Source organism: Capsicum annuum, chromosome 11 (assembly GCF_002878395.1).
Source record: "Capsicum annuum cultivar UCD-10X-F1 chromosome 11, UCD10Xv1.1, whole genome shotgun sequence".
Classification (NCBI taxonomy): domain Eukaryota; kingdom Viridiplantae; phylum Streptophyta; class Magnoliopsida; order Solanales; family Solanaceae; genus Capsicum; species Capsicum annuum.
The window spans coordinates 58,431,247-58,443,653 of record NC_061121.1 but is presented as its reverse complement, the minus strand read 5'-3'; the positions used below and the strand labels follow the sequence as shown (position 1 = coordinate 58,443,653).

At 34.7% G+C, this 12,407-nt stretch overlaps 2 pseudogenes; both read right to left on the bottom strand.

The window, feature by feature from the left end:
* Positions 1–514: 514 nt before the first annotated feature.
* LOC107846502 lies at positions 515–9,030 on the bottom strand (annotated as a pseudogene).
* A 406-nt stretch (positions 9,031–9,436) lies between these two features.
* On the bottom strand, positions 9,437–11,643 carry LOC124885220 (annotated as a pseudogene).
* Positions 11,644–12,407: the final 764 nt, after the last annotated feature.

Sequence of the window (12,407 nt, the reverse complement as noted above, 5' to 3'; positions counted from 1 at the left end):
TAATAAATGTTGCAATAGATTCTACTGGAACGATGTTAAACTGTTGGAATAGAAGCTATTGTAACAATTTTATAATTCTATTCCAATAATTTTTTCCTATATATTGTGACTACTTTTAAAGCCTATTGTAACAATCTATTATTCTATTGGAACATTTTTGACTACCTATTGCAATGGTTTTATTAACATTTTGCAACGGTTTTTGACTACCTATTGCAACAATTTCTAATACTATTGCAATAATTTATTGATCTATAGCAACAATTGTTGTCATATGTTGTAACTAGTAAAAATATCAATTGCAACAATTTATATAAAATAGTTATTTGGAAATTTGTATTTACATAATACATTATAATAAACAATTGTAAGAAAGGAACAACAATCAGACTTGACTAGTAAATAACAATCACCAATTACTAGTAGTAAGAATTTAAACTACACGGAGTAGGAGTTTCTACGTACTATATCAATTCTTTGGAACTCTATATCATAACACCACTTCCACGTTCTGCTACTTGGGACCAATATCCTTGATACCACAGAGCTGCTCCTCCCCTATAAAAGACATGAAAGACAGAACCAGGTCCTTCCCCTTAGCAAAACCATCTTTGACCTATGCTCATTAGTTAGAAAATAGTGTTAAGAGTGAGAAATGCACAAATTTATGGTACACATACTAATCTTCAATTTAATAAATTAGTTTCGCAGAAATAAGAAAGATAAACCAAGAAAATGTTTTTTGATCTTGGAATAAAAGAGCTAGTGCCTTATGGAATCTATATCTACAATTAGTACAATCAAATGACACTCATTAGGGAATGATACTCCTTCAATTCATGATGTCCTGTGTCCAAGTATCATTTCACTTTAAATTTGTCAGTTCACGAATATAAAAGAGGTAGCAAAGTAATACTGGTGTCCAAATTTGATCCTGCGCTGATGCTTACCTGATCCAAAAGAGCATCATCACCATTTTCTATCAACAGACTCACTTAAGAAAATATTATAAGTGAAATAGCCTTCAAAAAGGAGATCCAAAATCCAAGTAACAAATTAAGTAAAGAAAATACATACAAACCCATCCTCAGAGATATCAATAAACTGGTAGTCAGTTTAATTCACATGAGGAGCCTATAACGTAAAACAGAGAATAAGGTGATTAGTAATTGTTAAGTAGTTTCATTCACTAAGGAACCTATAACATAAAATAGATAACAAGGTGGTTCGTAATTGTTAAGTAAATGAACATGATGAAAGCAGCAGCAAAAAATGGTATAACTAACCAGATTCAATTACTTACATCATAGTTGTGAGATGAGGGAACAATATCCTTAAGTTTCTTTCCAGCGAAGATGTTATGTAAAGCCCTGGGAGTACACACTAGATGCCATACGGTGCTTACGTTCCTAAGAGATCGCAAGCTAACCCATAAGCTGGCACCTACTATGAGCACTTAATAAAATTGATAAACAACATTTGCGGGATTTCAGCTGAAACACCATAATATTTTAACAATTGAAATCAATACTAAATCATGGTTTAAAACATTTGGAAACATAATGACAATACTTTTAAAATGACTGATAATCATAACTAAAAATTGACCAACTATCTGTACTAGTTTGAAAAGCATCTACTGACTGACTGTGGAGCTGATGGGACAAACCCCTAACTAAATCCAATTGACTAGAAAGTACTGAATTGATAAGCTAAAATGAGATAAATAGACCATGTCCTCAAACTATGAGGACTCACCACTGCTACAGCTGATAATCTGGCATGTCTATGCGCGATCAAGGAACTAAGCATCTGAATCTATGATATAAACATAATTGCATAAGAAATGAGTATGCCATCAGTACATTGAATGTACTTGTATGCTAAATAAGGTTAGGATAATATGCATGGGTTCATATGCATAAGTAATAACTGACTAAATAAATAGCATAAAGTACTAAGTAGAAATGCATGAAATCTGTAATGACTGATAATGTATGACTAAGCATAAAACATGTTCTGAAATAATTGTAAACTAAGATACTGATTATTGAAAAATAGATAAGTGATATTTGTATGCTATGGTCAAGAAAATATGAATTGAGTTCTGAACTGAATACTAAAACTAAAACTATGTGAAGTATCATCTAATAGACATGCCCCAATGAGCTAATTGTAGTCCAACCTTTGACCCCAGTTGGAAGGGTGCTAGTACAATGCCATGGGTACTAACAATGGCTGTGGAGTCAGTCCTAATCTGATAGGTGAACCCTGAGATCAGTCTTAAATTGGCGGATAATCCCTGAGAGTGTCATTCCTAAACTGGCAGGTGATCCCTGAGAGTGTCAGTCCTAAATAGGCGGGTGACATCTCATAACCTACATTAGCTACATAGTTCAGTAACTTAGGGATTTCTCCTCAAGACCAAGTCCTAACTGGTGGGTGATACCCAATCCCTAGGTTTACTCGGTGTTGAATCCTACTCCCAACTGAATGACACTGGTTACTGGACTGAACTAACTTAATTGGACAAGTAATTGATCATGGCGGCTATCTGAGTGGTAATGCTCATGATTTATTTGAAATTATTTTGAAGCTACTGAAACTAAGTAAACAGCTAAATTTTGGGTATTCATAACCTCCAAGACTCGATAGCAATAACAATTGGACCATATGAAAGCTTTGAAACCTTGGAAGGAAATCATTGCTGATAATTATTCATTTAAGCATTTCATCAAACACATAGGAACTAAGACTTTAACGTGGGGATGCTTTTTAAAGATGAAAAGATAGCACAATCACATGACCAAATTATACACTGAGGGTTTTATTCTGTATTAGTATGAACATCATATGGAAGTCACAATATTTGAAACATACTATAATGCATTCCACATGAAATCAATTGAAAACATAACTTGAAAATCAAATTATAAAGATGTAGTTCAACATACTTCAACTTTCAATGTGTAAGGACGTTTTCTATCAAAAACTCTTGGAAACATAAAAGGGGATCATTTTTCAAACCCCAATCATTTAGGCATTTCATCAAACACTTGAAATTCATAGACTTGATCATGAGAGTAGTCAAAACATGAGATGCTAACATAATTGAAATATTATAAATCATTGATTTAGGGAGTTAACATACGAATAGCACCATTCAAACATGTAAGATTTAATTTTAACAACAATTACTTGTAAACATCATGTAAAATTGAAATTCATGGGAGTTCATGGATAAAGTTCATCATAACATGTAAAGATCATTCTTTTAAACTTAAAATTTGATTCTTGGACTACATGGATGGAAAGGGCCCATGGATGAACATCTAACGTATCTCAAAAGCTTAAATCTTAAAGAAGAATATCTTTTCTTGAAGGTTATTGAAGGGTGATGGTTGGATTTTGTTCTTGAGAATGGAGGAGGTTTTTTACGTGAGTTAATTTGAGAAAGATGGGAAAATAATACCCTTTTAGATGTTATATATTTTGCTTTGAAAGCTTGGGGTTGAAGGGAAAGTACCAAAGAAACCCTTGACCCTTAAGAAGCTAAAACTGTGGGAGAATAGACCGTGGAATGACCCCTAGTTGGGTTAAGCAGCCCTCGCGATACAACCCCCAGTCAGGTTGAATAGCCATCGTGTCACGGGGATATCACGATCCCTTACTGCCTCTCACAGAAAATGCCATAACTTTTCACTCAGGTATCAGTTTAAGGCAAAATTGGTATCGTTGGAAAGATGACTAATTTATCTACAATTTGGTGCATCTTGAACTGAAAATTTCTATGTATATAAAAAGTTCTACACATTCAAATTAGACCCTTGTAGAATTGAATACTAAACTTTGGACGAATGAAAGGCTCTTAGCTCAACTTTGTTCTAAGTGATTACTGTGAATATTTTTCACCTCTAAAGCACATCAAACACGAGGATAAAGATTGCAAAACTTATATTCACATGGGAATCATTTGTATTATGGATTATGAACATAGGAAAGACGGTTCAAAGACTAGCCCAAAAATGCAGGGTGTTACATTATCTCCCCCTTAGGAACATTCATCCTCAAATAAGACGGGTTAGACTAAGAGTACCATATGAAGGTAACTAAGATCATATTCAGATCATGCATGACTAAAAACATGTTTTCATAACTGATTCTAAAACATGATACATTAATTGAATATCATGAACTAAACTGATTTCTTGAATACATGCAATGACATGAGAATGGTTATAAGGATGAGATAGGATGAGAGAGTTACTTATGAGTAACCATTACCTTAAGATAGATCTAGTTTCATGAAGAAAATATAAGAGATTTAGGACATGAAAACTCGGGAATTAGACATCTGCCCCCGAGAATAGTTCGTCCCCCCGAACGATATTGACTTGGCTAAAATACTAAGAAAAGACTGAGATGATGCATGAGACACTTACGGACTGAATCATGACTGAATATCTAGGATCTAAAATCGAGGCCTAAGGAATAGTGTATCCATAATATGAATTCATTAAAGAAATCAAATTTGAGGATATACATAATAAAAATTTGAATTTTTGTTGATCATTGATAGTGTAGCATGAGTGTTGGAACTGATCATACTGTAAAGAATGAGTACATGAGTCATGAGCTGCATGAATTGATTCATTTGGAGTTCATAATATCATGGAACATAGTTCTTACTGCTGAGCAAATATGAATCCCTTATACTAGTGACTGGAAGTGTACATGGTTCTTTATGATGTGCATGAAGATGAGCAATGATCATGGAACTGACATTTAAGGCATGAGTAGATATAGTGATGACTGAAAAACCTTGCACTGAGATAAGAATGGGTCGGGCATCTTCCTCCCCTACTGATTTTCTACAATACACTGGGATCACTACTAGAATCTGAGAGCCTGACTTGGTTATTTGCTCTATCATCTTCCCCTCAGCTTAAAGCCATCATTCTAAGTCTGGGAACCACTTAATCAACATCTCTAAACTAAATTGCCACCACTTTACTCTAGAATTTGGGGCATAATAATATGCACAATTTGTAAACTCACCCTGAATGACTATGCTCGATAATGTAAAACTTGCTCATAGTACTTTCTTCTTGGATACAACTCTTAATCCTCTATAGCCCCAACAATCATTATGTAATAACTTAAAATTGACAAACTTAGAATTTTCAACTCCTCTTTCTATTACCTCAACCTTCAAAGATTCAAACTTAGATTCTAACAAATAACATGGATATCCCTAAATTTGTAATAACTATACTACTTTCATCATAGACTACAAATATCACATCCACAACACGTGTTTCGAATCAACAAACATATATTCTTGCATACACTGCTCAAGCCTACTAATTCACCTTTCATATGACTAGCCCCATGAAATATAATCTACTCGAATTCAGATAACACCATCCCAACTATACTACATTACTAAACATCCTTGTTTATACTTTAAATTCTAGATCATATGCTATCATAGGATTCTACAAAGGAATCTAAGAACACATATGACTCCTAAGCACTGAGGTACTACCCCTACATTAAATGACAGGTTTATCAGGAAACTAAAACTAAATGGCTCTATTTCTGAAATTAACTAAAGTGGTTTGTTAGGATACAGTAATTGGGAAATTTCTATTTATCCATCTAACTAGAAGATATTTACCTACTGGAGTAGACACTGAGAAGGGGTCCATTAATATATCAGGTCTGGCATCAAAGTTGACAACTATATAGAGGTTATAAGAGAAAGTAAAGCTTCGTGGTCTAGTAAAACAACACAAGAATATGAAAGGCCTATAACATACCCATAACTTCATCAGGAGAACTTTCCTGATTATGTCAAAATTAAAGTGCATATAGCCTATTCTGAGACTGTCCACTGGTTGTGCTGGATGCGGCACCCTGCTAAGTCGGGTGACTGGATGGAGCTGAAGGATGGTTGGACTAATCCTAATGACCACTCTTTGGGAAATATCTTACTTTGTGGCCTATCTTACCACACCCAAAACATACATCACTACTGGCTCTACACACACCCTTATGATTCCTACCATATTCTCCACAAAGTGGGTTAGTTACCACTACCTTGTGACTTAGAGCCTGGTGCTCTAGCTTGACTGTCATTCCTAAACTTAGGGACTAGCACACTAGATGAAAGAGAAGCTAGGGATGAGAATTTTTGAAGAAACTAGGAATAGTTACCACCCTCTGAACTTGTCACAAAACTACCTGTTCTAGCTTTCTTACTCTATCTCTCTCTTTATCTCTACGCTCCTTTCCCTTAATCTATTGACCATAAACCAAAAATCTAAATAGGACAACATCCTGCTAATATTTTTGAGAAACTACTGAATAAGCTAAGGTAATGAAAGCATCTCTGAATTTTGCGTAGGAGAAATGTTCGTTTAAGGGATCATCTTGAACTAGCAGTGGTATGGGCTGGTTCCTATTCTTTCTTCCCTTATACTTTACGGGAGGCATTTTCTATAAACAAAAGGAAGATTTAATCATAAAGAGAGTTTATACAGAGCTCATGCCCTTTCGCAAGACATAAACACTAAAAGAAGGAAAACTTTTCCTAAAATATTTTGTAGCCTCTTGTCCATAAGTGTGACGCGCTTCATACCTATGCATAAGACTTTACTCAATGCGGCTTTCAAACTCCCTAGGAAACTTTAAAACCTTAGGATATGATACCATGTTTGTAACACCCCAGGAGTACACCCTGGATTCCACACGGTGCTTATGGTCTCGAGAGACCATAAGCTAATTCGTGAGCTAGTACCTACTGTGAGCACTGAATAAAACTGATAAACAACATGTGTGGAATTTCAATTGAAATACCATAAGGTTTTAAAAACTAAAATCAATATTGTATCATGTTTTAAGAAATCTAGAAACATATTGAAAATACTAATAAAATAACTGATAATCATAACTGAAAACTGACCAACTGTCTGTACTAGTCTGAAAACCCTCTACTGACTGACTGTGGAGCTGATGGGACAAACCCCCAACTAACTCTGACTGATTACAAAGTACTAAATTTATAGGGTAAACTAAGATAAATAGACCATTTTCTCAAAGTATGAGGACTCACCACAGCTACAAATGTAATATAGTATGTCTATGCACGATTAAGGAACTGAGCATCCAAACGTATGATATTAAATACCATAGCATAAGAAATGAGTATGCGATCAGTAGCTTGAATGTACTGATATTCTAAATGAGTTTAGGCTAATAACATAAGTTCATGTGCATGAGTAATAACTGATTGAATGAATAACATAAAGTACTGAGTAGAATGCATAAAATCTGTAAAGACTAATAATGCATAACCAAGCATAAAACATGTTTTGAAATAATCTATAAACTGAAATACGGAGTACTGATAAATGGATAACTGGTAGCTATATGTTATGGACAAGAAAAACTCAATTGAGTTCTGAACTGAATATTGACACTAAAACTGTGGGAGGCATCATCTAACAGACATGCCCCAATAAGCTAATTGGAGTCCAACCTATGACCCCAATTGCAAGGGTGCTAGTACTGTGCCACGGGTGCTAACAATTGTTGCGGATTCATTCCTAATCTGGCGGGTAATTCCTAAGATCAGTCCTAAACTTGTGGGTGATCCATGAGAGTGCCAGTCCTAAACTGGCAGGTGATATCTCATAACCTATGTTGTCTACGTAGTTTTGGAACATAGAGATTTCTCCTAAAGACAAAGTCCTTACTGGAGGGTGAGCCCCTATCCCTAGATTTGCTCGGTGCTAAATCCTGCTCCTAACTAAATGACACTGGTTACTGGAGTAAACTAACTTAATTGGAAAAGTAACTGATTACGATAGCTATCTTAGTGGTAACGCTCATGATTTATCTGAAACTATTCTAAAGCTACAGAAACTCAGTAAACAACTAAATTTTGGGTTTTCATAACCTCTAGGACTCGATAGCAATAACAATTTTGGAGAATAACTTTTCTTGAAGGTTCTTGAATGGTGACGCTTGGATTTTTGTTCTTGGGAATGGAAGAGGGTTTTTACGTGAGTTGATTTGAGGAAGATGGGAAAATAATTCCCTTTTGGGTATTATAATTCATGCGTCGGAAGTTTGGGGTTTAGGGGAAAGGACCAAAGTAACCCTTGACCCTTCTGAATCTAAAACTATGGGGGAATAGCCCCTGCAGCGTGACCCCTAGTTGGGTTAATCAGACCTCACGATGCGACTCCCAATTGGGTTGAATAGCCATCACGGCCCGGCCCTATCGCGACCCCTTACTGCCTCTTACAGAATATGCCATAACTTTTAACTCGAGTATCGAATTAAGGCGAAATTGGTATCGCTGGAAAGTTGACTCAATTATATACAATTTGGTTGGTCTTGAATTGCAAATTTCTATTTATATCAATTGTTATACACATTCAAATTATATCCTTGTAGAATCAAATACTAAACTTAGAGCGAATAAAAGACTCTTAGCTCAACTTTGTTCTAAGTAATTCCTATCAATATTTTTCACCTTGAAATCACATCAAACACGAGGATAAAGATAAAGAAACTTTTATTCACATGGGAATCATTTGGATTATGGCTTATACATGTAGGATCGATGGTTCAAAGACTAGCCCAGAAATGTTGGTGTTTCATGTTATCGCCACAAAGTGGTATTTAGCATGATTGTACTTACCTATATTTGAAGTGGAAACTCCAACCACATTGAACAACAAATGGGTCCTATCAGTACTCATAAATATGAATTTACCTAGGAACATACAACATAGCTAACAACAAAAAAAATGAGGCTTATCAAACCATGATTCCATAGCTTTAGAGTAGATCGAATCTCCAAGACTTAAATTTGTAGAACCAGTGTCGGAGAAAATATTTTCATAGAGGATGTTAAAAATAAATTGAACACATGAAAAATTCAAAGTAGATTCAACATCTATTATATATACATCACTTACCTGGATCTGCCCCTAACTGAGTTTTGTTATGACCCATGTTGCTCAGACTCTTCAAAAATGTAAACTGGTGCGTGTCAAAATCTCCAAAATTAGTATATTTTTGGAGAATCCGACATGGGAACACATTGAAAGTGAAGATTCCATGCAACTTAGGTTGTGAAAGGGAATTTAATTTTGACAATCGAGAAATACTCAAGGTCTATTGGTGCACTGTTTGAGACATTCAAAAATCAGGGATAATAGGACATACATTAGAATCAAATGTATACATATTTTTGAACCTATAACCTTATTCAATGAGTTTAGAATAAGTGTGATTTTACTATGTATTTTTCTTAAAACGGTGTAAACAACGGGTTCGGTGGAGTTTGGGGAGGGTAGAGTGTACGCAGACCTTAACTCTACCTCAGAGGTAGAGAGGTTATTTTTTATAGATCCTTAGCTCAAGAAGATAGTCCAAAGTAGTCCCAAGACTGACATATAATAGCACCACCAACATTCTGACAAGTATAGGTTCAGAAACAAAAGGTGTAAGCATGTATTCTTTACTTGTGAAGGTAGAATTCATAAGATAATTTCTTGATTGAGTACGACTACCAATGCAACCTGGAAACATGAGTATAATTACCTTACTTCATACGTCTCTTTTTAGTTGTAACCTATTTACTTAAACAGTCATTCTACAAAATATTTCCACTAATACTTATCAGTATACAAAGAATAGGCAACATTCATGGTAATGTCCATTTTCTGTTTTTACATATTGGTCACTTGTATTTAAACAATAAATGAGTGATGTTACTCTATATGGTTGTGAAAAGTGAATCCATTATAATTATGTTATTCTACAATAATCCTTCACTAAAAAACTCTCAAATCAACATCAACAGCATAGCCAGAGTGGTGTTGTCTGAATGAATCACCATGAATTAAACAAAACTAACATTAAAATACTATTGTGATGATACCTAACTAAAATACTATACAGACATTTCAGATTTCATAGTACAATTTCAAGAAAATTATAAGGAGTTTCTAGTGAGCTAAATTTATGAGTATTTGGCTAAATGGGTGTTGAGATATGGATACTCAAACAACAACTACTCCTCAGTCTGAAACAAGTTGGGATCAGCTATATAAATCCCTAGGCCTCAGTTCCAACTAAAGTAGAGGTCGATTATATGAATCCCCACTTCACGAAAGCAACAACAATAACAACGGTTGTTTTACTATTTGTTATACAACAATAGCCAGTGTTATAAAATAAAAACCACCAGAAGAATACAACATACCAGAATGAAAATTAAGTAGATTATACTAACAAATGTTCCAGTAAAAGAGTATAATTTTAATGTAGCACGAATGATTAACACATATCAAACTAATATTTATATTATTTCTAACAACAAAATATCTGAGACTACTATGAACTATGAAAGACTCAAGCTAGACAAAATCATTAAGAAACAAACCTGATTAATCACGATTTCACTGATCGTATCCCCTGCTGCCTCTTTGGACTCATCAACAACAGCCATCTTGTCAGCAATCCACTTCTTCTCACTTGGTGGACTCACCACTAATACAAATATATGGAGATCTATAATTTATTTTTGCACTGTCTCAACCAATTTCTTCTTAGCCACATCAACAATCATAGGATCTATTGCATCATCATTTATATACACCTTAAATTTTATCTCATTTTTACAAGGCACCACCATATTATACAACCTCAATATCAACTTTTACCGACTTTTTAGCTCCATCGTAGCCAGCAAAACCTGACAAAATTTCCTCTAACTAGTATTAAATTTGAGCATCGTTTTTCCTTCTTTTAACAAAAATGGTGAATCTTATCTTTTCCCAAAACCCAATAAACTAAAATTCTTATCAAATAATCCCTCATTTCAAATTGACTCACCCAAGCTAATGCTAAGTTCTCATTCTCATTCTTCCCAATAATTTAATTTCTTACAAACATAATCAAGAAAGAAACATAAAATATCTCAATAGTGTAATCCAATATCAATCTTTGTTTTTCAGTGTCAAGCTCTAGTTCAGGTTTCAAATCGGGATCTAATTCAAAAGAAGTAAAAGTCTAAGTGGAAGATTCCATTATTAAAGAAGACTTATAGGGTAGAGATTAAGGAATACCTTCTAACTCAACGTCATCCCATTCCTCAAAGAAATTTGATGCAGGATTCAGGTCAGACAATGAGATATAAATTGAGTGATAGGATTTGATGGAGGAGAAGAAGGTAGACTATGATGAGATTCAATATGATCAGAGATAGAGAGAGTAGTGGTGAGTGCAAGAGGAGAGAGGTGTTATGCAGTAGAGATGGGTTCATCAAGGTCAACAAATTCATTAATATCATCAGCATCAAAACCCTCGAACTGGCACTACTCAGCAAAAATGGAGAAAGGTGGTGGAGGAGAAAAGTAGGGAAAGGGAAAAAAAGTATTTCACCGAAAGAAGAAGTGTTTGGATTTGATTTATCTCTCTATACTTCTGATAATTGGATTTGATTTATCTCTCTATATTTCTGATAAAACAAATATATAGTATAACAAATGGAATAATCTTCAAAGTGGAGAGGGAAAATAAAATTGATGCAATAGCTTTTTTTTAATAAACTGTTGCCATAGGTGACACTATGGAAATGGTTCATGAAATCGTTGTTATAAGATACCATGTTTCAATTGTTATCCATAAATATCAATAGTTGTAGCACCAACTAGCTCTACTAAAATAATTTTTTTTTCGAACAGTTCTAACCATTGCAATAGACCTTCTATAGCAATGCTTTTGAAATCATTGCCAAAAGGTCTGCTGCAATAGGGGTAATTTCTAGTAGTGTATTCACTGATAATAGGCCTAGTTATATAAGCTAAAATTGTATTTTTATTGTGTTTGTTGTGCAATTGCATAATGTGATGCTAATGGAGAATGGATTGTTGATGAGTTTTGGCTTAATTGGATGCATGATGAGAAGAAGGATATAATTGATGCTGTGAGATTCATTATATGGATTGAATAATACACTTTTAATGAGTTTGGAAAGCATACATGGAAGGTTGAATCAAGTAAAGGAGTAACTAGCTGAGGATTCTTTCCCTTAGTGAATTTTGGTGAGGTAAATTCCAGTGGGCCTGAGCAATTAGCCCACAACACGGGACTCATAGCGGTAGACTAATATGAGCGATGCAGGACTCATAGGGTTAGACTAATATGGGCGATGAAGGACTTACACCAGTGGGATATATCGGGCAATGCGGACTCCACTGCAGTGGTTTGACTTCTGCGATGCGGGGGTTATTTTATCACAAGCAAAGTTTGTCCTATTATAAAATACAACACTTAAACATAACTAGGACACTTTTGGCATATGTAAGCAGGGGAGCAAAACA